General features: G+C 53.8%; 5 non-coding genes across 5 annotated transcripts; 3 read left to right on the top strand and 2 right to left on the bottom strand.

Moving 5' to 3' along the window:
* Window positions 1-5,027: 5,027 nt before the first annotated feature.
* On the bottom strand, window positions 5,028-5,100 carry TRNAF-GAA (transfer RNA phenylalanine (anticodon GAA)). Its single transcript has one exon. It is a non-coding gene; the product is annotated as a tRNA-Phe (tRNA).
* A 1,773-nt stretch (window positions 5,101-6,873) lies between these two features.
* On the bottom strand, window positions 6,874-6,955 carry TRNAS-UGA (transfer RNA serine (anticodon UGA)). Its single transcript has one exon. It is a non-coding gene; the product is annotated as a tRNA-Ser (tRNA).
* A 3,644-nt stretch (window positions 6,956-10,599) lies between these two features.
* TRNAF-GAA (transfer RNA phenylalanine (anticodon GAA)) lies at window positions 10,600-10,672 on the top strand. The gene has a single exon. It is a non-coding gene; the product is annotated as a tRNA-Phe (tRNA).
* A 4,581-nt stretch (window positions 10,673-15,253) lies between these two features.
* Window positions 15,254-15,325, top strand: TRNAQ-CUG (transfer RNA glutamine (anticodon CUG)). The gene has a single exon. It is a non-coding gene; the product is annotated as a tRNA-Gln (tRNA).
* An 8,219-nt stretch (window positions 15,326-23,544) lies between these two features.
* Window positions 23,545-23,638, top strand: TRNAI-UAU (transfer RNA isoleucine (anticodon UAU)). Its single transcript has 2 exons — window positions 23,545-23,582; window positions 23,603-23,638. It is a non-coding gene; the product is annotated as a tRNA-Ile (tRNA).
* The last annotated feature ends 406 nt before the right edge of the window (window positions 23,639-24,044 follow it).

The raw sequence follows: 24,044 nt of genomic DNA, 5'->3' as shown, positions 1-24,044 counted from the left end.
CAGGAAGGGGTAGCGATCCGAGGGCTTGATGAGTCTCGGCAGTCTCTCCGTCACATCATGTATCCTAGCTCCTGGCAAGCAGCAGACCTGTTCTCCCTGATAGGGGAGAGGCAGAGCCAAGCCCCAGTCTTCCTGAGTCATAGAGTCTGTATCCACCTCGGAAATATTGCCACTGGAGAGTATGGCTCCCACCTCTTCCGTAGAGGGACTGCAACAGCGTCTACCCAGTTGGGTCTGGGGGCGTCAGAGATCCAGGCTATAGGGTGCAGGTGATATAGGGCCTATAAGTCCCCTGCCTGAGGGGAGGCCAATGCATGAGGTGGGCCATAAGCACCACAGGTTTTAACCCTGTCTGCTTCCTTCCCCATGTCTCTCATTTAGATTATATTGAAGTACACCTGTGGCTGGGGATATGGATTTGTGGGCACAGCATTGTGCGGTGGGCTTCCAAGACAGCCTGTAATTCAGCCAGGGGTTTGCAGCTGGGCCTTGGGCTGGAGGTGATTTTCTCTCCACACAGCAGATGGGGGATGCGCTGGGACCAGCTCCTGCCTCTTTTTGTGAGCTGGTTCACGTGAGGACACACCAGACATCACTGCTATCTACCTAGGGGAGAAGCGCCTGGGAATGTGCTCCAGGCCCAGCTGATTTGGAAGTTAAACAGGATACTGGACAACACAGCAATGTGGGGCTAGGTCCCTGAGAAATCATCGCCATCCTCCCAAGCACATTTCAATTGCCTCCACCTCCCTTAGCCAGGCAATGTCCCTGAAGTGTGTGCTGTCTTCATAGGTCCTTTCTCTGTCTTTCTCATGTCTTGTTGGTCTCATTAACTCTCCTGTGTCTCTGCTTTCTAAGCACAGACTGACTCTGCATTTCTGGCTGCTCAGAGGAGGGGAGAACCATGCCTATGCGTGGCCAGCAGACAGCCACAAAGACTCCTGGTGGCCAGCCTGCTCCCTGCCATGCCAAACCCCCACTGAAGGCCACCCACAGACCAGCATGCAGGGCGGCTGCTGATGCTCTGTGGCCAACAATAGAAGCTGGTAGGAAAGCCGGGCCAACCCCACTGGTGGGGCCTCTGACTTTTCCCACTCAAGGTGCTCACTTTGGCAGTGGGGCAGGAGATTTTACCCCAAGAGGCTTTTCCCCAGCTGGCAAGAAGCAGAGAAACACCCAGGCTCCCAAGGCGCTATTTAGGAAGCCCCCTCAAGCACAGGGACAGGCGTACATTTGGAAGAGGGAAACTGCTCTACACACTAGCCTGGGCAGCCGCCCATTTTCTTTGGCAAGTCAGGAATTGCAAAGGCTAGACTGGAAGCCCCTGGGGCTCATGCCAAACAGACTCCAGATACCAAATAATGGTGCTAATATGCTCCCCCTGCACCCTTCCCCCATTACCCCAGGAGCCGAAAATCTTCCTAATCCACAGGGTAGTTCTCCTCCCAGGCTCGTGCGAGGGCGGGAAGTGCCACCAGCCCCATTTCCCGGACAGGAGAACTGAGAGCCAGAGAGGCTGAGTGATGTGCCCCAGGGCATCTGGGAAGTCTGTGGCAGAGCAGGAGGCTGGGACCGGAGGCTTTTCCTTAAGCATGTTTCTGTCTCCCGCTTCCGGGTCTGGCCTGCTCCTGGGTCGCTGGGCGGTGCAGGGGCGGGGCCTCAGGGCAAGGGGCAGTGTGAGGGGGGCCTCAGGTGAAGGGGTGGTGCCAGGGCGGGGCCTCGGATGAAGGGGCAATGCAGGGGCGGGGTCTTGGGGAAGGGGCAGTGTGAGGGGGGGCCTCGGGTATAGGGGCGATGCAAGGGCGAAGACTCGGGGGAAGGGGCAGAGTGAGAGTGGGGTATTTGGGAAAAGGGGCAATGCGAGGGCGATGCCTTGGAGGAAGGGGTGGGGCGGGGCAGGGCAGGACTTTAGGAAAAGGGGCAGGGATTAGGGGGAACAGGCGATGTGAGGCCGGGATCTCGGGGGAGAGGCAGCGTGAAGGCAGGACCTCAGAGGAAGGGCCAGTGCCTCAGGGAAAGGGGTGGTGCAGGGGCAGGGCTTTGGGGGAATGGGCGGGGTGAGGGTGGGGGCTCAGGGAATGATTGAGGATTCAGTTCAGTGTCAGATTTGTCTTTGGGTGACAATGTTATTGAAGTGAGGTAGGGAGGAAGGAGCTGTGTGTCTGGACACAAACAAGAGTTAGAGGAGCTGACAAGTATCCGGTTGTAAAGCTCATCAGACACACACACACACAGAAAGAAACCAGCACAGATGTAGACATTTTTTTAAAGCACCAGCAAATAAGGGATCCTGGGAATATGCAAAAATAAATAAATAAATAAATAAATAAAGTCATCAGATAGAAACAGATGTGATAATAAACTGTCCAGTACAAAACCTACCCTTCACTTCAGCCATAACGCGCTAAAACCACAACACTTTCACCCACCAACACCATGCTGCCCTCTCACTCCCACCACTTTCCTAATGCACACGAGCTGCTCCCAGCCAGGCCCCACACCCCATTCACACATCTGTGGTCACTACGTAGCTCAGTGGCAATCACTGCCCCGAAGTGACTCCGGTGCCAGCACTCACAGCACAAACTCCCCACACCGAATTCTGTTCACACACAGAGAATTCTCTCCACCCGGCTCCTTCGGTTCATCTCGCTGCTCTCCCTGCTGCCGCCAGACACTGCTCATCTGCATAACCCCGCCCACAGACACGTGACACCTTCTGTCCTTCTGGTCTCCAGTGAGTGAGTTGCCTGCGGTGAGTGAACACGTCAGCAAACGTCACAGCCCCAGCACACGTCACCGCACATCACAGCCCCAGCGCCCGCGGCTCCGCGCTACCGGCCATTGTTAGAACCTTCCATGAGATTCCATCTCCCGGCTCCCACCGGGGCCAGCAGCAGCCGGGCGGGGAGTGTCTGTGAGACCCAGCCCCATAGACCCATAGGGGCAGGGGGATATTGGGGGCAGGGGGGGATGAGGGGAGGAGAGACCCAGCCCCATAGACCCGTAGGGGCAGGGGGATATTGGGGGCAGGGGGGGGATGAGGGGAGGAGAGACCCAGCCCCATAGACCCGTAGGGGCAGGGGGATATTGGGGGCAGGGGAGGGGATGAGGGGAGGAGAGACCCAGCCCCATAGACCGGTAGGGGCAGGGGATATTGGGGGCAGGGGAGGGGATGGGGAGAGAAGGGGGGAGGGAGAGATCCAGCCCCATAGACCGGTAGGGGCAGGTGGATATTGGGGGCAGGGGGGGATGAGGGGAGGAGAGACCCAGCCCCATAGACCGGTAGGGGCAGGGGGATATTGGGGGCAGGAGGGGAGAAGGGGGTTGGCAGAGATGCAGTCCAGGATGCAGGGGAAATCGGGTGGTTTGGAGGGAACTGGGGAAGAGGAGAGACACGTGAGGGGGGCACACGTTGGGACAGGGAAACTGACTCACTCCAAGTACAGGTGGGGCGGGGTGGGGTGGAGGCAGAGCGTGCTGGTCCCAGGGTAATTTTGGGTGGTTCTGTTTCCCCACTAGGCTGGGGACGGAGCTGCCAGTGGGCTCACCTCTGGGCTGAGGAGACCTGTGGTGGGGTGGGTGCAGGGGCTGTGTGTGTGTGTGTGTCAGGCTGGGGGAGCTGCCTGGGCAGAGGTGCTGGAACTGGGGGTGCTGGGGGTGTTTCCATCACACCCAGGGGTTACGGTTGGTTCAGTGGCTCAGCACCCCCCCACACACACACACTATACAGATTGTTCTGGCACCACTGGCCGAGGGTCACCTTTGAGTGCACTTTGCCGCCCCGCTCAGGCCTGCCTTGCTCTCCTAGAGCAGGCGAGTGCCCAGCTCTCCTGTGGCAGGGCTGGCGAAAGCTCGGTACAGATACTGACAGCGCCGGGGAGCCTGGACGAATATTAGTTGGACAGAGGAGCCTGGGGCAGTTTTATCAGAGAGCAGAAATGAATCCTGAGCACAGCCCTGGAGCTGCAGTGCTCGGGGTGTGGGCCTGGGTCTCCTGTACCGTCTCCCTGACCCCCCTCGTGGCATAACAAGGTCCCTGCAGAGAAGCAGGGGTGCGGGAACGAGGGGTGCGGCGGGTGCTGCAGCACCCCCATGTCTCACTGTGAAAAACTCCAGGTGCGGTGGGAACAAAGCCGCATTATTGTGTGATTCTGGAGAACCCCGGAGCTGTGCTGCCCCATGTAGTATGAGCAGGAATTGCACATTTTCACACTGCTTGTGAACACACCTGGGTACAGTTCGCAGGCTTTCAGCTCCCCCACTATAAAAAGTGAGAGAGCCCCATGGCCTAGAAGTGCCTGCTCAGCCTGCTGCAGACACTGCCCGGCCTCTGGCCTGCTCAGGGCCGGCACCAGGCAACCAAGCACATGCTTGGGGCGGCACCTGGTAAGGGGCGGCCAATCTTGGGGTGGCGGGGGGCAGCGTGGCGCAGCGCAGCATTCCGTGGGGGGGCACTCCGGTGGCGCAGCATTCCGCGGGGGGGGGGGGCGCTCCAGCGGCGCGGCGCTCGGCGTGGGGGGCGGGCTCCGGCGGCACGGTGCTTGGCGGGGGGGCGGCACGGGGCGCGGCGCTCGGGGGGGGGCTTGGGGGACGGTGCTTTTTTTTGCTGCTTGGGGCAGTAAAAAAGTTAGAGCCGGCCCTGGGCCTGCTGCCCTTTCTGTGCCACAAACCCCAGGCACTGAAGAGATGGATCAGAGCATCGAATTCAGGACTTGCCTACAGGGGGACACGCAGCCAAATGAATTTTGATTAGCAAAAGTGGGTTAGTTAGTTAGTGACTTGAAAGTGGGTTAGTTAAATGGCATTTAACCCCTCAGTAACCCCATTACAGAACTGACCTAGGGAAGCATGGGAAAGACAGCTCCCGTCCCTCGTTGTTATGAGTCAGGTGGGCCAACTAGGGGCAGAAGCCCAAGCTATCTTTTCCTGCTGCAGAGCCCAAGATCAGGGATTCATCTTGGGTGCAGGCACCACTGTGCTCCTAGCAAACAAGCCACCACTGCACAAAGAGGGATGTAAGGGCCTGCCAAAACCTGGGATCAAACCAGGGACCTTTAGATTTTCAGTCTAATGCTCTCCCAACTGAGCTACTTTGGCAGCTATACAATACTGTTGTGGTCTGCTGCTTCTCTGTCCGGGATGTTTTTGCAGCTGTGGCACACAAAAAGGACGTCATTGTGAGCGGCCCATGAAGACCAGACTCACTTTTGCCTGCCTTGCTCAGCTTGACTTGCTTCCTCACCCCGTTCCTGCCTTAGCTCCCGGATTGACCTGGTGGTGGAAGGGGACTGGGGGCCAGTGGTGCGGGGAGGAAGTTGAGCTGGACCTTGAGCTAGACTAGACCCTGGCAGTAAGAGTCTGCAGTCCCCCCCACAATGCTGGTCAGTTTTTTGGTCACTGTAATAGTCAGTGCTTCCCTTCAGGGCCGTTCCTAGAGGGGTTCGGGGCCCAGGACAAATCCCCCCCTTTCCGCCCACACACCACACCTTCTCCCAAGCCCCCATCCCTGTCCCATTTCTCCCTGCCCTGCACCTTCCTACTGAACAGCTGGTCACTGGCAGGCGGGAGGCGCTGAAGGGGAAGAGGAGGAGCTTGTCCGCAAGGCCTGTAGCGGGTAGGGTTACCATATCTATTAAATAAAAAAAGAGGACCCTCCACGGGCCCTGGCCCCACCCATTTCCCCACCCCAGCCCCGCCCCAACTCCGCCCCTTCCCCGCCCTAACTCCGCCCCCTCCTCCCTCCCACTCCCAGCCACGGGGAAAGGGCTGCCCGAGCGCTACCGGGTTCACGGTTTGCCGGGCAGCCCCCAGACCCTGCGCCCCCGGCCGGCGCTTGCCCAGCGCAGCTGGAGCCCGGGAGGGGAAGCGCCCAGCCGGGGGCGCAGGGTCTGGAGGCTGCCCAGCAAACCATGAAGCCGGTAGCGCTTGGGCTTCGGGCAGCCCCCTTGCCTCTGGACCCTGCGCCCCAGCCGGGCACTTCCCCGCCCGGGCTCCGGCGGCGCAGGGTCCGGAGGCATGGGGGCTGCCCAAAGCCGGTAGTGCTCGGGCAGCCCGGCTCTGTTTAAGAGCCGGGCTGCCCAAGCGCTACTGGCTTCGGGCAGCCCCCGTGCCTCCGGACCCTGCGCCGCCGGAGCCCGGGCGGGGAAGTGCCCGCCCGGCGGCTGGGGTCCGGAGGCAAGGGGGCTGCCTGAAGCCCATAGCGCTCGAGCAGTTTGGCTCTTAAACAGAGCCGAAGAGTCAGGGGAGGAGCAGAGCCTCCATTTTCCCGGACATGTTCAGCTCTTTGGCAATTCCCCCCGGACGGGGGTTTGAGGGCCGAAAAGCCGGACATGTCCGGGAAAAAGAGGACGTATGGTAACCCTAGTAGCGGGGGCAGAAGCTTTTTCTGTTGGTGCTGCTGCCCCGTAGCACCCATGGAGTCACTCACTCGGCTCCTTTCACACTCTAGAGAGATTTCAGAGTAGCAGCCGTGTTAGTCTGTATCCGCAAAAAGAACAGGAGTACTTGTGGCACCTTAGAGACTAACAAATTTATTAGAGCATAAGCTTTGTGCATTCGAAGAAGTGGGTTGTAGCCCACGAAAGCTTATGCTCTAATAAATTTGTTAGTCTCTAAGGTGCCACAAGTACTCTAGAGAGAGGAGCAGCAGCCAGGGCTATTGCTGATCTATGGGTCGCTAGATGAGTAGCAGAGGCTTCAGGTGCTGAGAGTTTGCCTGACACCTCAGGGACACAGTGTGAGGTGGTGTCCCAGGGATCTCTATGAAAGGAGCAGAACAGGATTTACTTGGGGTGGGGAGAGAATTGAGAGTGTCTCAGGAGGTTGTACAGAGGTATTGCCCGAGTTAGAGACTGGCTAAAATGCAGGCCTTGCTGTGAGCAGGATTCAAACCTGCACAGGTAAACCCTATGGGATTTCAACTCCAACACCTTAACCATTTGGCCATCACAGCTGGGAGCACAATATTGCCCCAGTGCCAGAGAAACTGGTAAATAATCACAATGCCCAGGCTTGAACCCATCTGAAATCCAAAATTCACACAGTGAACCTGGCTCCCAAAGCACAGGGGGGATTTGGAGTTTGTTCTCTTTGCTTAGCCATGTGCAGTCGCACAGAGAGCGCTTTGAAAAGTCTCCCCTCCCACAGAGCGGGAATGGGAAATGATTCTGAACTGGAAGCTTGATGTGAATGAGGATGTCTGGACCCCAGGGCCAGGGACTGGCCTTTGCTAGAGAAACCAGTGACACACTGAACCAGGCTAAGGAAAATGTTTCTTGGAGTCAATAACTGGAATAGCAGCAGGATTGTGCAGCAAAATGTCTCACGAGAGGAGTTAGCGCATTGGTGGTCCGGTAGCAGAAGTCACAGATACAGCGGGGGAGGTCTAGCTTTGGTTTCTGGCCAACAGAGGGATGAGTTTTATTGTCTCCAAATTTCAGTAGAAAAATTCAGACCCAAACTGTGTGGGGTGGGGGTTTCTTTGGTTTTCATTTGTTTTGTTTTGTTTTTCTCATTTGAAATGTCCTTGATAATTTGTCTGGGAAAAGTGTTTGTACAAGGCCAAGGAAGAGTTAGACCAGTTACAAATCTCCATAGGAGTGAGGTGGTCTCTCAGCACCGGGAGAGGGGTGGAGATTTTCATAGAGGGGAGTTGAGGAGATAAATGAGGCTTTTGCTGCAGCAGAGGGAGAGGTTTGGCAGTTTCATTTTTACCAAGTGAACCCCACCCCACACACACACACTTCTCCCCTGCTGCTGCTGCTGCTCCAGCTCAAACCCCACTGTCACCCCCAACATGTGACCTACAGCTTCCGGCTGACAAAGCCCTTATCTATCAGAAACAAAATCCTTGAGTCTGCCCCTTCTCCCAGCTGAGCCCTCCCCCCACAGAGCCCAGGACAAGCCCGACCTAGCCATGCTGGGGGCTTGGGCTTAATCCTCAAGGCCAAGCACAAAACCTTCAGCCGGGCACGTTTCGCTCCCTTCCCACCTCCGCCCAAGCGGCAAGGGAGAAACGGACGAGACACGCCGGCTCGAAGACGCCTCCCTCCCACTTCTCTGTAGGCTGCACAAAGCTCTTGGCCTGCCTCATGCCTCATCAGGGAAGCGCAGCCATGCTGCCCAAGCCTGAGTCACGTCCGCAGCCTGGCCCGCCCTGGCTGACGGAGCGCAGAGCTACACGAGTCAATGGCAGGTTGAGTCGGGAGCCTCGGCTCTTTCCCCTGACAGCCACACAGAGCTGCCTAGCATCCTTAGTGCCTCCCTGGCATTCTCCCATAGCAGCCGCCTGCCGCTGTGGGGGGGAGAAAGGAAGCACTGCTGTCTCATTCTGGGACAGGAGGCCCTCACCACGCCCAGGCCTGCCTCTTGCCTTCAGACCGCTCTTGGCGCTCTGTTGGTCGCCACCTCACTTGAAAGCCCAGAGCAAAAAAGGAAAAGGAGCATACCTAGCAGAGGATGGTTTCAATCCATTGACTTCTGGGCCCAGCACGCTGCTGCTGTGCTACTCTGCTATCGCTTTGTCTCCTGCATCCAGCACCCAGTCTCCAGCATCCACACTAGCGCTTTGCGAGCTCTCACGCTGGCAGGCAGATGTGCAGGCTGCACAACCTCAGTAACTGCAGAGGTGTATCTCTGTGATGCAATGGGTTAGCGCATTTGGCTATTAACCAAAAGTACGGTAGTTGAAGCCCACCCAGGGACAGTGGGGATCCTGTGCTACTTCCTTGTTTCTGAGGACTTGCTCGGAGCCTCAAAGGCACCCTTTTGTCGCCTCAAAACCGCCCCTCTTAGCCTCAGTGGTTTCAGTTGGTGGCCTGAAGCGTGTGCTGGATGCAACTCAGAAACCCATCTCCTAGCAGCCATGCCGGGGACTCAGGCTTAATCCTCGTGGCCAAGTGCAAAACCTTTAGCCGGGCACGTTTTGCTCCCTTCCCGCCTCCGCCCAAGCAGCAAGGGAGAAACGGATGAGACATGCCGGCTCAAAGACTGCTGTAGTAAGATGAGGCCCTGAAACATAAATCATGAGGCCCTGAAGCATAAACCCTTATCAGAGGCCCGGTATGAGGCCTAAGGCCTGAACTAAAGCAATGGTCAAGACTTTGTTAACATAAAGCAAAGTTAAGCTGTGAGCCAGAGGCAGGCCCTGCTCACAGAAGCTGGCAAGGAAAGGGCTGATGTTGCAAGAATACACATACCTGAAAGGTACCAGAACACTCCGATACGTGCCCATTCCACACAGATAACAAGGAACAGGCTGACCCATCCCAAAGATGGCAAAAGGGTAATATGATGGATGGGGTTGTTTTGATCAAACCAACATGTACAAGGTGAGAGGTGGCAACTTACTACGTAGAGGGGTGGTACCTCAATACGTCAGGAGCAGGGCTGTCCCTAGCTATTCTGGGGCCCTAGGCAGCAACCCCATAGGGGGGGTTTGTGGGCGCCCAGGCCTCTGCATGGGGGTGGACTGGCCCCAGGCCTCCGTGGGAGAGGGGGCTGGCTTGGGGGTTAGGGGGGAACCACCCCCCAGCAGCGTGGCTGGGGCCAGGTCACTGCACTTCCTGCAGCTCAAAATGACGTCCTTTTTGTGTGCCATGGCTGTGTTACCCCAAGCGGAGTAAGGTAACGCTTCAGAGAGAAAATACTAGAAAAAATTGTAGGGGGAAAGATAGAAAAGGAAAGCCCCTTTTCTCAGAAGAGCAGACTCGGCTCCCTTCCATGTCCGTCACCGGTGGATTTAGCTTACCCTGTGTGATATAATAAAAATAAAGAGAGACAAGGTAATATGGTGCAAACAAGGGTAAGTATATTAAGGGCAAAGGTGGGGAAAATGGGGGGGGAGAAACACAAACTTAACCATTCAGTGATTCAGTGACTGACCTTAGGAGCTTGAAGCTCAGACCCACAAAACCTCCCTTGGCATTTAGAAAACAATAAAAGAAACCCCAGTACAGAAACCTTTCCTATGACTGAGGTGCAGTGGACACAGCGTGCAGGTGCGAAGCCTGGGACCTTTTACTCTCCGGCTGATTTAGAGCCTTCGAGGAGGACCACTGGGAGTCCCGACGACTGCTGGACTTCGTCGCAGGTGGGGAGACCCTCTGGGAAGAGGGACCCTCCACAGGTCAAATGGATTCAGTTCGCTGTGACGGGGATCGTGATGACAGGCCTCTCCTTCCTCAACCTCGCTGCGGGATAGATGGTGCTCTTCTCTCTAGCTCTGGAGCGTTAGGAAGACCCGACCGTGCACGCGCTGCCGCTGGAATGGACAGCCCCACGCAGGCACTGAGCAGGCTCTTATAAGGCCTTTTGGGCAGGAAAAACTGGTTCTGTCCGGTTTGAGCCAGAGCACTCCAATGTCTAAGATGTAAACAAGTTTGCTTACAAGGATGGAGTCCAAAGGTCATAGTTCATATACTCCATATTAAATTCTATTAAAGCTAGTGATTCACTTATCATTACTTTAGAAATACATTATTAAAACAACTAATTGAACATATTAAACAACACCAACATTTCTTACTTCTTTATACCGAACAGCTGACAAAAACCTGCCAGACAGAGAAGCAATAGGCCGAAGGGTACCATGCAGCTGCTGAAGTAGCTCAGTTGGGAGAGCGTTAGACTGAAAATCTAAAGGTCCCTGGTTCAATCCCGAGCTTCAGCAGCCTTTTCATCCCTCTTTGTGCAGGGGTGGCTTGTTTCCTGGGAGCGCAGCGGCACCTTTACCTAACACAAGTCCCTGAACTTGAGCTCCCCAGTAGGACAACAGAACGTGGGCTTCTGCCCCTAGTTGGTCCACCTGACCTTTAACAATGAGGGACAGGAGCTGTCTCTTCCACAGGACTTATTGGTCAAGCCAATATGGCAGTAAGAGAGTGAGGCAGGGCAGCCCTCGGAGATGGTGCCAGAGGGGACAGGGACTGGGGACGAAAGCTCCTCTGCACAGCTGAGCGAGGGCAGTACTGGGGAAGGGGCATCTGTGAAAGTGTCCATGTGCAGTGGGGCAGGGATTCGGGGGCCCTGGAGGAGGGGGTTGATGTTCAGTGCCTTGGAGCAGCTGGACTTGGACATGGTGGGGGTCAGGAAATGCACATTCATGACTTTAGGGCAGATTGATGGGCAAAGGGTGATTGGAGGAAGGACCCGTCTTTCTGGTCCTCCAGGCCAGGGAAGAACGATGGGGTTGGAGTCTTGTTGTTCACATTCGCGGTTCGAGTACAGAAGGTGGTGGAGCTCTGACTAAGGAAGCTAATTATTGGTGGACTTCGTGCTCCGTGTGATACCAGTCAGCTCTGTGTTCTTGGGGAACCAGGGCGCAGTATCCAGCCTGTCTGACTCATGAAAGACACCCCCGCCCCCAGCCTCTGCTTAAACCAAAACCTATCAGAGAAAAGACTTGCAGAGAGCAATGAAGGGCACTGGGAGAGACACCTAGACCCCTCCTGACAAGGGTGACATGATTAAGACATCTCCATTAGCATACAAAATGGAGAGCAGAGACAACTCCCCTAGCCTCATCTGCATGAGAGATGGGGCAGGGAGACATCTCAATTTGCATACAGATTGGAGAACAGAGAACCACACTGAACTCTGGGACCAGAAAAGCAGGGAAGCACTGCATCATGGGAATCTCTGCTCCAGATGCTAATGAACCTACGCCTGCCCACACCCAGCTCAGCAGTTATCAGACCAATTCTAGTAAGGAATCCTTGATTGATATCCAAACTACTGAAGCAGTCTAGTTGGATTGTGAGCTCCCTGGAAGAAAACACCACCCATAGCTAGGAGTGATCAGCTCCTATTATCTAGCCTAAAGAAAACCCTTGAGTGATCAGTTTACCCATAAACAAATTTAGTGTTCTCCCTTGGACCATTGTATTTTCTCTACAAAAATCCCTACTCATCCTCCAGTCAGTTTTCTGCTGCTTAGATCCAGACTATGCATCAGTTCCACTAGAACTCCATCTTCTCCTGACTGATCGTGCTGGGGGCTCTGCCTGTCTCCTACCCTCAGGATCCTGAGCTACCACCATCACCTGGGAATCCCGACCAGTTCAAACTTCAGGGAGCGGTGAGATCCCCTTCTCTCTCTCTCTCTCTCTCTCTGTTTGTTTTCCTTTCTACCTTAGGTATTAACTTTTAAGAATGTATGTTATGTTGGTTTAGCCCTCCTTGTGTAGTTATCACTATTATTCAATAAATAACGTTTATGGTTAAAATCTGGTTGCTTCTCTCTCTCATTGAACTTTACTCTTTTGTGTTTTTAGCTTCCCCCAGTCACTCTGCAGCAACGCTTCTTTTACCTAAGCTAACGATCCCTGGAGCACCCAAAATACTGTGGGGTTTGCTCATCAAGCAGGTTACTGCCAGTACAATTGTGATGTGAGAGTGGGGATAGGGACGTGTTGAATCTGGGTAACAGCTTGAAAGTGCTGCTTGACCCAGTCCATGGAGCCCAGGGGCATATAAGGGGGGGCAGCTTGAAAGTGCCGCTTCATACAGCCCAGTGAGTCCAAAGACATATAAGGAGTCAGCTTGACCGTGCTGATTGACTCGGTCCGCTCAGACTTGCTCTGTTAATGTGTGTGTGGGTGTGGGTGTGTTCATCCAGTTCTGGGGTTAGAGAAACCCAGCCCTAGAGAACCTAGGTCCTGCAGGAGAGCTCCATTGGGAGGGGACTTGCAGACAGGAGAAGTAGAGCTCCATATAAAAACACAAGTGACACAAGCAGTACATTGATAGAATTACAGAACCCCCCCCCCCCCCAAAGAGAAACCCGAATAAATGAGCATATACCAAAGTAACAGGCAAATCTGGTAACACGTGGCACTGGTTACCGCTATATAAGTGTTTATGGTCCCCAGTTAAGGTGTGAAAGGAAAGATCAATGGAAGGAACTGGCTCCCTTCCTTTGGACCTCATGATGTTTGGTGTTGGGGGGGATTTTAATTGTGTCAGCCGGCCTGAGGACCACTGGTCCCGTTTTCCCGACCGTCAGAGGAAACATTTTTACAATGAGCACTACCTGGCGCAGGTCTGTAGCAAGGTCGGCTTAGAGGACGTGTTTCTCCGTAGTGGAAGCAGTGGAGGGAGGGCTGTAGCCTCTTATTCCTCTGACCCGAGCTCACACCAGCCGCAGATGGGGTACACCTTTCTGCGAGGACAGGCCAGGAGTCGCATTGACCGGATTTACGTGAAGGAGAGCACGTCGACAGCCCAGTGCAGGGTAGTGCTAATGGACTGTTCGGATCACACAGCTCTCACCGTGTGCACAATGTGGGCAATTCCCTGACCCACGGCAGAGGATATTGGAAGATGAACATCCAGAGCTTGCAAGATAAAGGAGCGGGACGGCGAGGCCTGGCGGTGTTGGCAGAACAGGAAAGTATCAGAGGGTTCTATGGCAACTAGGGGGTTGGTGGGAGTTGGTGAGGGAGGAGTTGGCAGCTTTGTTCTGGCAGCCGGGCAAACACCACAACATTAAAGGAACCAACAGTGCCAAGTCCTGCAGTGTTGCCTGTGGGATTTCCACAAGAGCATCCAGGCAGGGGAGCCAGTCAGCGTGTGACTGTATGACCGGATCAAGCGACAGCTGGCTGAGATCCGGGAGATGAGTCTGCAGCTGGCTGATATGAATGGGACCACTGAGTGAAGGGAGGGGTGGCCTCCCCTGACATTTTTGAGGCCTGCAGGGAACGGAGACAAAGCAGGGGGGTGTGCGGACTCAGGGCAGGGCCCGCGGATCTGGTAGAGCAGGACTATAGTCACTGGAGGAGGAGAGAGAGTCCTGCAAGAGGAAGCCGCTGGTGGGAAGCAATAAGTGCAGCGTGCAAGCCAGCCAGCCGAGAGTCACAGGGGTCCAGAAAACAAAAGTCTAGTAGGTGCCAAGGTGTAATGGTCAGCACGCAGGACTTTGAATCCTGCACTCTGAGTTTAAATCTCAGTGGGACCTCCTGGAGCTATGTTGGTTTGCTGCAAAGCCTTGGATGCACCAGATTGAGTGTTTTTTCCCTCCTGCTGGGTGACTGATGCCCACTGGAGATAGGTCTTTGGTCCAGCTGGTTCAATGGATTGGCCGCTACAGGTTGGGATCCTAGAACTTAACAGTCTGGCTAGAGATTCCTGCGGTTTGACCTGATGGTTGTTTTTCTCACTGCTTCACCTCATGTCCACAACTTTGGTCCCTGTACCTGCAGCTGCCACCCTCTTCCTCTTGCCCACATGGCATTTAAAGGAAGCAGTGCCAGAGCCAGGCTTAATAGTCAGAGCTAGTCAGGAGGGAGGAAGAGTCCCAGGCTGGAGCCCAGCACACCTTTCCTCCTCTGGGCACCTAGAGCAGAGCCGGCAGATGCAGACAGCTCCAAGGGAAGGCTTAAAAGCCACAGAACAACTGAGGTCAGGACAAGAGGAGGGGAGGACCATGCTTATGTGTGGCCAATAGACAGCCACAAAGACACCCGGCCAGCCTGCTCTCTGCTCCCTGGCATGCCGAACCCCCACTGAAGGCCACCCACAGACCAGCATTCATTCTGCAGCCAGTATCACAAGGTGCTAGGAAAGCAGGGCCAGCCCCCCGGTGGGGCCTCTGACCGTTCCCACTCATGGGGCTCCTTTTGGCAGTGGGGTAGGAACCCCCCACACACAGTGCGCTGGGCAGTGGCCTTTTGCCTTGGGATCTTAAATCCAGACACCAAAAGCTCTTTGGCTGTGCCCCTCCCTTCACTGCATCTCACTCACAGCTGCTGTCCTGGGTCAGCCTGCTCCCTGCCATGCCAAACACCCACTGAAGGCCACCCGCAGACCAACATGTGGGGCAGCTGCTGATGCTCTGTGGCCATTATTGAAAATGGTAGGAAAGCAGGGCCAGCCCCCCCTGGTGGGGCCTCTGACCGTTCCCACTCAAGGTGCTGACTTTGCCAGTGGGGCAGGAGAGGCTTTTCCCCAGCTGGTGAGAAGCAGAGAAACACCCAGGCTCCAAAGGGGCTATTTAGCAAGTCCCCTCAAGCACAGGGACAAGCGCACATTTGGAAGAGGGAAACTGCTCTACCGCTGGCCTGGGCAGCCGCCCATTTTCTTTGGCAAGTCAGGAATGCCAAAGGCTAGACTGGAAGTACCTGGGGCTCATGCCCCAGCATTTGCGACGCCCAAACCACAACTCCTTCCCGGGGCTCTAGCTGAAGCCAGAGCATTGGCCTGAGCAGCCAAGAAGAGGTTTCACCAATGTCCAGAGAAGGCAGTACAAGCTGGTCCCATGGTGTAATGGTCAGCACTCAGGACTCTGAATCGTGCAATCTGAGTTCAAATCTCAGTGGGACCTTGTGTTGGCTTGTGGTAAATCCCTGGAGTTGAAAGTGCTCAACTTTCCTGTTTCCAAGTGTGCAAGAGGGAATCCTTCCTCTCCCGCTGGGTGACTCACACCCACTGGAGCCAGGCATTTGGTTGGGATGGCTGCAATGGGTTAGTGTTCTAGACCTGGCTGCTGATGCCTGTGGTTTGACCTGATGGCTGGGATTCTTGCTGCTTCATATCATGCCCACAAGTTTGGTCGTTGTGCTTTTTACCACACTTTTCCTCTTGCCCACATGGCGCTTGAAGAAGGAGTGCCAGGGCCAGGCTTCGTAGTCAGAGCTAGGCAGGAGGGAGAAAGAGTCCCAGGCCGGAGCCCAGCACACTCAGGGAGGGAATCTGGCCCAAGACTCAAAAACTGATTACAAATTCTTTTAACACTAAAGTGGGACAATACAGTGATTGGAACCTGTTGGTCTGTGGTTAACAGGAGGAGACTGATCCAGGTGTCTGGCAGGGGATTGAACTGAATAGCAGGAGCTGGTTCATGGGAACCCAACGTGCTGCTGCACCAGCCTGAGAAACTCATACTGAACCTGATCATCAGCAATGTCAGTCTAATGATTGTCTCAGAGAATAACCTGCACTAACGTCTATTTCACAGACAGCTCAGTAAGTGTGCGGTGAGCAGGGGGCTGGGACCCAGCAAATCCTGAGCCAACCAAACCGTCTAGCAGGTTCCTTGGAGTTTCTATTTCAAATTCCCAAGAAGTTCACAGCTAACGTGCTGGGATGAGGGCCCAGGACACAGCTGTACATGACCAAACAGTGGAGAATTCTCTAGTGACTCCTGGTGATCAGACTGACATTGCAGGAGATGGGCCATTGGTGCCAGGTGAGGGATAAATGACTGCACAGTTATTTGTGGGATAGAGTCAAATAGTGATGCCGAGCACATGTTCAGCTCAATGTATTTGTGTTGGGTTTATGAGCAAATGTGCATCATCCATTAGAAATGTTTTATTTTCCATTGGAAATTTGAGTTTGCTTCACATGACACTGACCCAGGGGAGTATACAGTGCAGGGGATATCACCATGGAGCTACTTTTTCCTGTCTCTCACTGCTCCAATTTTCCTCCCTGAGCCCTGAGTAGAGGCCAGGTCAGTCTCTGCCAGAAGATCCTATTATTAACCTATTTACGTTGTGCAGGAAAAGAAATTTGTAAAATCCTGTGGGATCCAGGCAAAGAATTGAGAATATCTCAGGAAGGGACCAAAGCTGTGGGTTTCACTCCCAGAGCCAGAGCTAAACTTCCCCAACGTTCAGAGTGCTGGGTGGGGTCATTATTCCAAATTGGGCCACAAAAGTGGTGGGCTTAGGGGCACACGTTGATTTTTGTTCAAGTCTTTTATTTTACACTTTTAACCACTGGGCCTGCTTTTTTTAGCAGGTACATTTCTAAAAGGGAAAGTTAAAGAAGTGATGACCAGTCTTTAGTTTGTTCCTTATAGATGTAGCCTGCAATGTGAAGAAGTACCTTTTTCATCCCATGATGTGTTTTGCTTTTGGGTTTTACTTCTGTAAGAGAACCGAATCCGACAGTATAAGGTATAGAAATAATACAGAACTAAATGTGCAACAGCGCCCATCCTCCGATGTCTTTCAATAGAAGCTTCTCCTTACTGGTCTACACTGGGGGGGGGGGGGAATCGATCTAAGATACTCAACTTCAGCTACGTGAATAGCGTAGCTGAAGTCAAAGTATCTTAGATCGACTTACCTGGGGTCCACACGGCGTGGGATTGACATTCGCGGCGCCCCCGTCGACTCCGCTACCGCCTCTCGCTCCGGTGGAGTTCTGGAGTCGACGGGGAGCGCGTTCGGGGATCGATATATCGCGTCTTAACGAGACGCGATATATCGATCCCCGATAAATCGATCGCTAACTGCTGATACAGTGGGTAGTGAAGACGTAGGGAGTGAGACCAACGGACGTCTGACACGTTAGTCCGAAACTATTGGCTAAGAGTATCAGGCAGACTGTATGAAAGGGGATGAGTCATTTAAATGGGGCTGTGGATTAAAGATGGAAGCACCTAGCAGGCTCTGGCCAACACCAGCCGTCAAGCTGCTCATGAAGAGGCGTTATAAAGGCGACGTTGTGGGACCTGTAAAAAATGGGACATTTCCCAGACTCATGGATAAAGTACTTGTGCCCCACACAGCGTCTGCCACCACACACTTAGGCCATGTCCACACTTACAAGCTTACAGCGGCACAGCTGTACCGATACAGCCGAGGTGCTGTAAACGCGCTCGTGTAGCCGGGTTACGCCGAGGGGAGAGAGCTCTGCCATTGACAGAATAAAACCAGCTCGAAGGGTGGTGGTAGCCATGTCGGCAGGAGACATGAGTCACAAAAGCACGTATGCCGGCAAAACATATGTCACTCGGGGCGGGGTGTATGTGTGTGTGTGTGTTTTCACAGCCCTGAGAAACAAAAGTTTTGCCAACATAGGTGCTAGTGTAGACATGGCCTCAGAGGATGCAATGGTCTAGTCCACCACCTGGGCGGAGCACCCCCCCATTTACAGGGTTTGCTAGCAAGCCCTTCTCTCAAGCTCAGAGTTTTACAATCCTTAGAGCACCTTCCACTTATAAAGTGTCTCTGACAGAGGCTGTTCCCTTTAACACTGTGACACAGTCTGATCCCTGGCTTAGACCTTCTTATTGAGAAACAGTCCATAATGTCATGCCTCCTCTGTGTTATTGCTAGTGTAGAAGAGAGAGTGTGATTCAGTGTATTTCCCATCTCTCCTGAGCCCAGGTCGCTCTGAATCACTCACACTGCTAAATGGAGTGAGCTGGTGGGATGGGAGAGGTGAGATTTCCCTCTGTGGTGCGTGGGGCAAGGGGCTGGATGACCAGTGGGACGTGAGCGATGCCAGCGTGGTGAGCAGCTCCAGTGCAGAGTCACTGAGAAGAGCCCAGGGTGCAGGAAATGAGACTCGTCTGACTCGCTGTGACAACTCCACGGCTGAGACAGGCCAGGCAGGAATTGCTGAGGACGTCGGTGTCGTTTGTTCAGGTGATTCATTTCCAAATCTCACAAACATTCTCTGTTCAGTAGGAAAATACACATTAAAAGCCGGGCTCTATCCCTGCAGGGAGCAGGCGGATCAGACTGGTGAATGGGGCAGGTCGCTGCGCCGGGAGAGTGGAGATTCAGTGGCAGCTGGGAGACAGTCTGTGACAATTTCGGGGACCTGCCAGACTCCAACATCATTTGCAAACTACTGGGATGTGGACATGCCAGCAATGCAACTGTCTCTGCTCGTCATGGGCAAGGAAATGGGCAGATCTGGCTGGACGACGTGAACTGTTCTGGGAATAAATCCGATCTCTGGGAGTGTCCTTCCAGGGGCTGGGGCCAGCACAAATGCAGAGACAAAGAGGACGCGGGAGTTCTCTGCTGACGTCGGTTCTGGGAATGCTCTTGTGAGCCGGGTTACCAGGGGATTTAACAGAGGGGGCAGATGTTTAAGGAGATTGCTGAGAATGATCCTCTACCTGACTGTCTCTGCCTCCCTTTCCCTTGTGTAACTACCTACCAGCGTCACCATTAGAAAGTCCTCAGTCCCACCCAGAGATATTGGAGATAGTGCAAGATTTCCCTGGTGTACGAATGCTGCATCGCAGGTGTCTGAAGGAGACTGTATCCCGGACACCAGTGACAGAAAAGGATTTAGGGTCCTAGTGAAGAAATAACTGAACATGAGCTCCCAGTGCCGGGTGTGGCAAAACGGGCTAATGCGAACCTTGGCTGTACAAATGGGAGCAGTGAGTAGGAGCAGGGACTACATTGTACTGTTGTGTATGGCACTGGTGAGACACAGACTGGAATCCTGTGTCCAGTTCTGATGGCCACAGAAATTGGAAAGGGAGCAGAGCTGAGCCACAAAAGTGATCTGATGGCTAGAATAAAAGCCTTCCGGTGAGAGATTTCAGCATGGATCTAATAACCCCTCCATTCGATTTTGTACCCGGATTTGGGGAAAAGCCAGATGGTGAAGTCGTATCATATGATGCTGCTCTTTACATTCCACTAGTATCTCTGGAGGGTGTTAAACAGCAGCAACTAAAGTTCGAGATTTTAAAATCAACAGGTCCAGATCACTTGAATCCAAGTTTTGAAAAGAGCTGGCAGAGAAGCTCACTGGGCTGTAAATGTTGATTTCTCAATAAGCCTTGGAACACTGAGGAAGTTCCGGAAGACTGGAAGAAAACTAACGTTGTGCCAGTATTTGAAAAGGGTAAATAGAAGGTTCAAGGTAACTATAGGCCGGTCAGTCTCACATCAATCCCTGGCGAGATAGTGGAGCAGCTAAGGAACTCCATTAATAAAAAATTAAAGGAGGGTAATATAATTAATGCCAGTCACCACTGAGAATAAAATTAGAATAATCAAAAATTATTTATGGAAAATAGATCCTGTCCAGTGTGGCTGATAAAGGTATTAGTGCTGATGTAAGACTTAGATTTTTGTAAGATGTTTGATGTGGTATGGCACAAAATTTGGTGAAAAAACTAGAGCGATACAAAATGAACATGGCACACATTAACTGGATTCAAAGCTGGCTAAGTGATGAGTTTCCAAATAGAATTGTAAACAGGGGATCGGCACCAAGCGGTGTGTTTCTAGAGGTGTTTATCAAAATATAAACTAACGTACAGACCAGGAGTATTCCTAATGGCACAGGTGTGCCTGCTTCTCCTTGCACTTTTTTTCCAGCTGGGGACATATGTTAGAAAGACTCAACCTGATCTCATCTTCAATTATCAGCCTTTCAGCCAGCACAGGGAGCAGGCAGGGAGTACCTAGGGGCTGTGTGCGTGGAGGGTGGTTAGAGGCTACTCCAGAGATATACCGAAGAAGCCTCGTGCTGCCCACAGTCCTTGCACCCAGGGCGCCCTGTGGGACGATGAGCCTCTGGGACACCAAACGGATCCATGTCCAGGGATTTGACAGGCTACTTCCATGAACACAAATCAGCAAACCCTGCAATGGCCCCAGCTCCACAGGACGCGGCGGGCGAGCACTGGCAGGGGAAGGCAGGGCACACAGGGTTGGCTTGGGGTGCTCTTTAGTTTCCCAGCATGACCAGCGGGGAGATGGCAGGCAGCTGGCAAAGCGGAGCCCAGAGGCAGCTGTTAGGATATGGATATTCAGGCCTGTTTGTAAAGGCCTAGACTTTAAGAATGTAGGTAGATGTTTATCATTTAGCTAGTTATCGAGGTATAAAAGAAAGAATCACAATCACTGTTTGCCTGTGTAAGGGCCTTCTCTTACTGTGACAATCTGAGGTCAATCAGGAAGTGGGGGGGAAATTGGAACCATGTTTTTCTAATGGGGGGGAAACGGGAACAGGGACACAGGCAAGGCTCTGTGGTGTCAGAGCTGGGAAGGGGGACACTGAGGAAGGAAATGGGAATCATTGCTTGCTGGAAGTTCCACCCAATAAACATCAAATTGTTTGAACCTTCGGACTTCGGGTATTGTTGCTCTCTGTTCACGCGAGAAGGCCCAGGGAATGGGAGGGTGAAGGGATAAGCCCTCGAACACTAACTAACATGTAACACACATTTGAACCTCTTCTTTTCACACCATTGCTCATTCTCAGGGTCTGCTTTGTCTCCAGACAGATCCATTCCCTTTCAGGACGGCTTTCCTCTTTCTGTCTGTTTCACTCATTGAGGTGTCGGAGTAAACACTCCCCTTCACTCTATTCTCAGACAAACACGAGTATTAACTGTTTGCTACGATGGTTCTAGAAAACATTTGTCGAGTGGAAGATGCCATTTCTGGGGGATTGTTCCCAAGATGCAGTACTTTGTGTTCCAACATATCCCAGCTTCCTTGGTGAAAATAAGACTAAGGTTTCCTTGCAATATACACATTCCTCACATTAACTTGGAAGCCAAATACTCCCTTTATGCACCTTACAGAAATGTCTGTATCCCCTGGCAGCGAGGCAACTGGGCAGGTCGCTGGCAGAGTTGAGCACCACCTATTTGGCAGCCATCTTTAAGGAAGAACCCCACCCTAGAGTCAGCCCTCCCTCCATCAGCACCTCCACGTCTGTGGCTCTGAGTGGCACTAGGGTGATTAGGAGGCGGATCCGGGGCTGGAAGGGGGTAAGGTCAGCCTGTAAGGAGTAACCAAGTGGGGCAGACCCAGGGGGAGGCTGTGGGCTGTTGGTCGGTCGTTGGGATCCGAGCTCTAGATCAAAGCTGCACAGCGACCTGACACCCAGGGTTATAGGGCCGACATAGTGACCCCCTTACTGGCCTTGGTGAACCCCAAACCCTTGTTACTAAGGGCATTGAGGAATCTCTGTCCCTTAATATCTTCTGGGAGCTCCCCAGCAGGCTGCGGGCGTCAGCTGCCTCCTGCCTCACAGGTTAGACTCTTGGAGCTGTGCCAGCCGCCCCCTCGCTTGAGGGCCCAGTGTAAGAAGAAGGAGGCCCGGTGCTGGCAGAAGAGGGTTTTGATTAATCGACCTCTGTGTTATGGGCCCAGCACGCTGCCCCTGTGTCACTCTGCTGGTTCTTCACCGACAGCATCCACCCCCCAGCCTCCAGCATCCACACTAGCGCCTTGGCAGGCAGGTGCGCAGGCTGCTAGGCAGCAGCCTTGGTAACAGCAGACTTGTATCTGTGTATCTCTGTGGTGCAATGGGGCAGCGAATTTGGCTGCTCACTGAAAGAATGGTGGTTTGAGCCCCTGCAGGGACAAGGATAACCCTGTGTTACTGCTTTGCTCCTCAAGACTTGCTGGGAGCCTGAAAAGCCCTGTTTTCCACCTCAAAAGTGTCCTTCTTGGCCTCAGTGGTTTCAGCTGGTGGCCCAAAGAGTGAGCTGGATGCAACTCAGAAACCCATCTCCCACCAGCCATGCCGGAGGCTCAGGCTTAATCCTCAAGGCCGAGTGTGAAACCTTGAGCCAGGCACGTTTCGCTCCCTTCCCGCCGCCACTGAAGGGTTAAGGGAGAAACAGATGAGACACACCGGATCAAAGATTCCTCGCTCCCACTTCCCTGTAGGCCGTGCAAAGCTCCTGGCCTGCCTCATGCCTCGTGAGGGAAGCGCGGCCATGCTGCCCAAGCCTGAGTCACGTCCGCAGCCTGGCCTGCCCCGGCTGACGGAGCGCAGAGCCACGCGAGTCAATGGCAGGTTGAGTTGGGGCCACGTAACCAACCCGGCTGGGGTGGCTGGGAGGGACGCTGTGGGTGCGATGGGGCTGGGGCACTAGCCTGCGGGGGGGGGGGGGGCCTCTGGGCTCCAGCAGGGTTTGTGGAAGGGGCAGGGCCTTGGATGAAAGGGGCGGGGCAGGGGTTAGTCTCCCCCAGCTGGTGGTTCGCGCCCCTTCACTGCACCTCACTCACAGCTGCTGTCCTGGGTCAATGAAAACCCAGAGTTCACCTCTCACCTCCTGGGGAGAAAGCTCCTTTCTCCCTCCACTGTCCGGCCACATTGCCGGTCACCTGCCGTTCCACCCTGTCACCGCTCTGCTGGCCACCCTCTCTCCTCCGGGATGTCTTGTGGTCCCACCAGGAGTGGCGCAGGCTCCTTAAAAGTAGCGACCACCAGAGCCCGAACAGTGGCCCCATCCCTTCCACTCAAAGCCACGCCCCTGCACCACCCCTTCTCCCCAAGGCCCCGCTCCTACGCTGCCTCTTCCCCCCAAGACCCCGCCTCCCGCTCACTGCTCTCCGCCCCCCTCCCACCCTCACTCGCCCTTACGGTCATTACAAAGTGGTAAGGCAGAGCCCTCCCATTTTTAAAAGTCATGGGGTGTTGTTCCCCCCTGTTCAAGCACCCCTGGGTCCCTGCACTTCACACAGCTCTCACTGATTTCAGCTGTTAGTGAGGGAGCCTCACTGCTAGCACAGACTGGGCAGTTTCTTGCATGAGAGACACTGTCCCAAAGCAGGACTAATACTTAGAGCTGGTTATCAGTGATTTCCAATCTGTTGGTCTGCAGGAAGACTCTACATTGAGTCTTAATCAGCTCTCTTATTCCACAGAGATGAACAAAAGGGTGAAATGGTGCCTGGAAGCCTTAAGAAGAATCCACCCCACCAAGTACCAACATTTGTCGCTACCTGCTCTCAATTCCACTAAGAATGTTTTGGGGTCACTCCTTGCTTTTATCAACCTAGGGGCCTGGGAAAAAAATAGTTAACAGCTGCTCCAGTGGCGCAATTGGTTAGCGCACAGTACTTATAAGGCAGTGCTGAGAGGAGCTATGCTGAGGTTGTGAGTTCAAGCCTCACCTGGAGCACTGGTTTTCATTAACCAAATGGCATCACCCACTTGTTTTGCAGTGTAGAATATAGAATTCCAGCCCAGGGGACACTGAGACAGGGGAGGAGTCAAAAATGCCCCCTTCACTTATTACCTCTTCTCCAGAGAGCAGGTGAGAATCTACAATCCTTTCTCCTCCCAGGATCCCTCAAGCAGAGCCTAGAGTCCTGCCCATCCTTTGATCCCTGAGCCTGGGGTGGGAGAGGAGCAAGGCAGCCATTGTTAGAGGCTTTCCCTTGCCCCGCCACTTCCCTGATTCTTGTCACGCAGACAGCAAGCAGCAAAAGACCACAAGTCTGAAGTGCAGACAATGTGATGTTTACCGGGGTTAGTTTCCAAGCAAGCAGATTTCAAAACCCTTCACAGCAGTCGGGCTTATCGCT

Source organism: Emys orbicularis, chromosome 15 (assembly GCF_028017835.1).
Source record: "Emys orbicularis isolate rEmyOrb1 chromosome 15, rEmyOrb1.hap1, whole genome shotgun sequence".
In the NCBI taxonomy this organism is placed as follows: domain Eukaryota; kingdom Metazoa; phylum Chordata; order Testudines; family Emydidae; genus Emys; species Emys orbicularis.
Note: the sequence above shows the minus strand (reverse complement) of the source record. Positions and strands in the feature narration are given on the sequence as shown.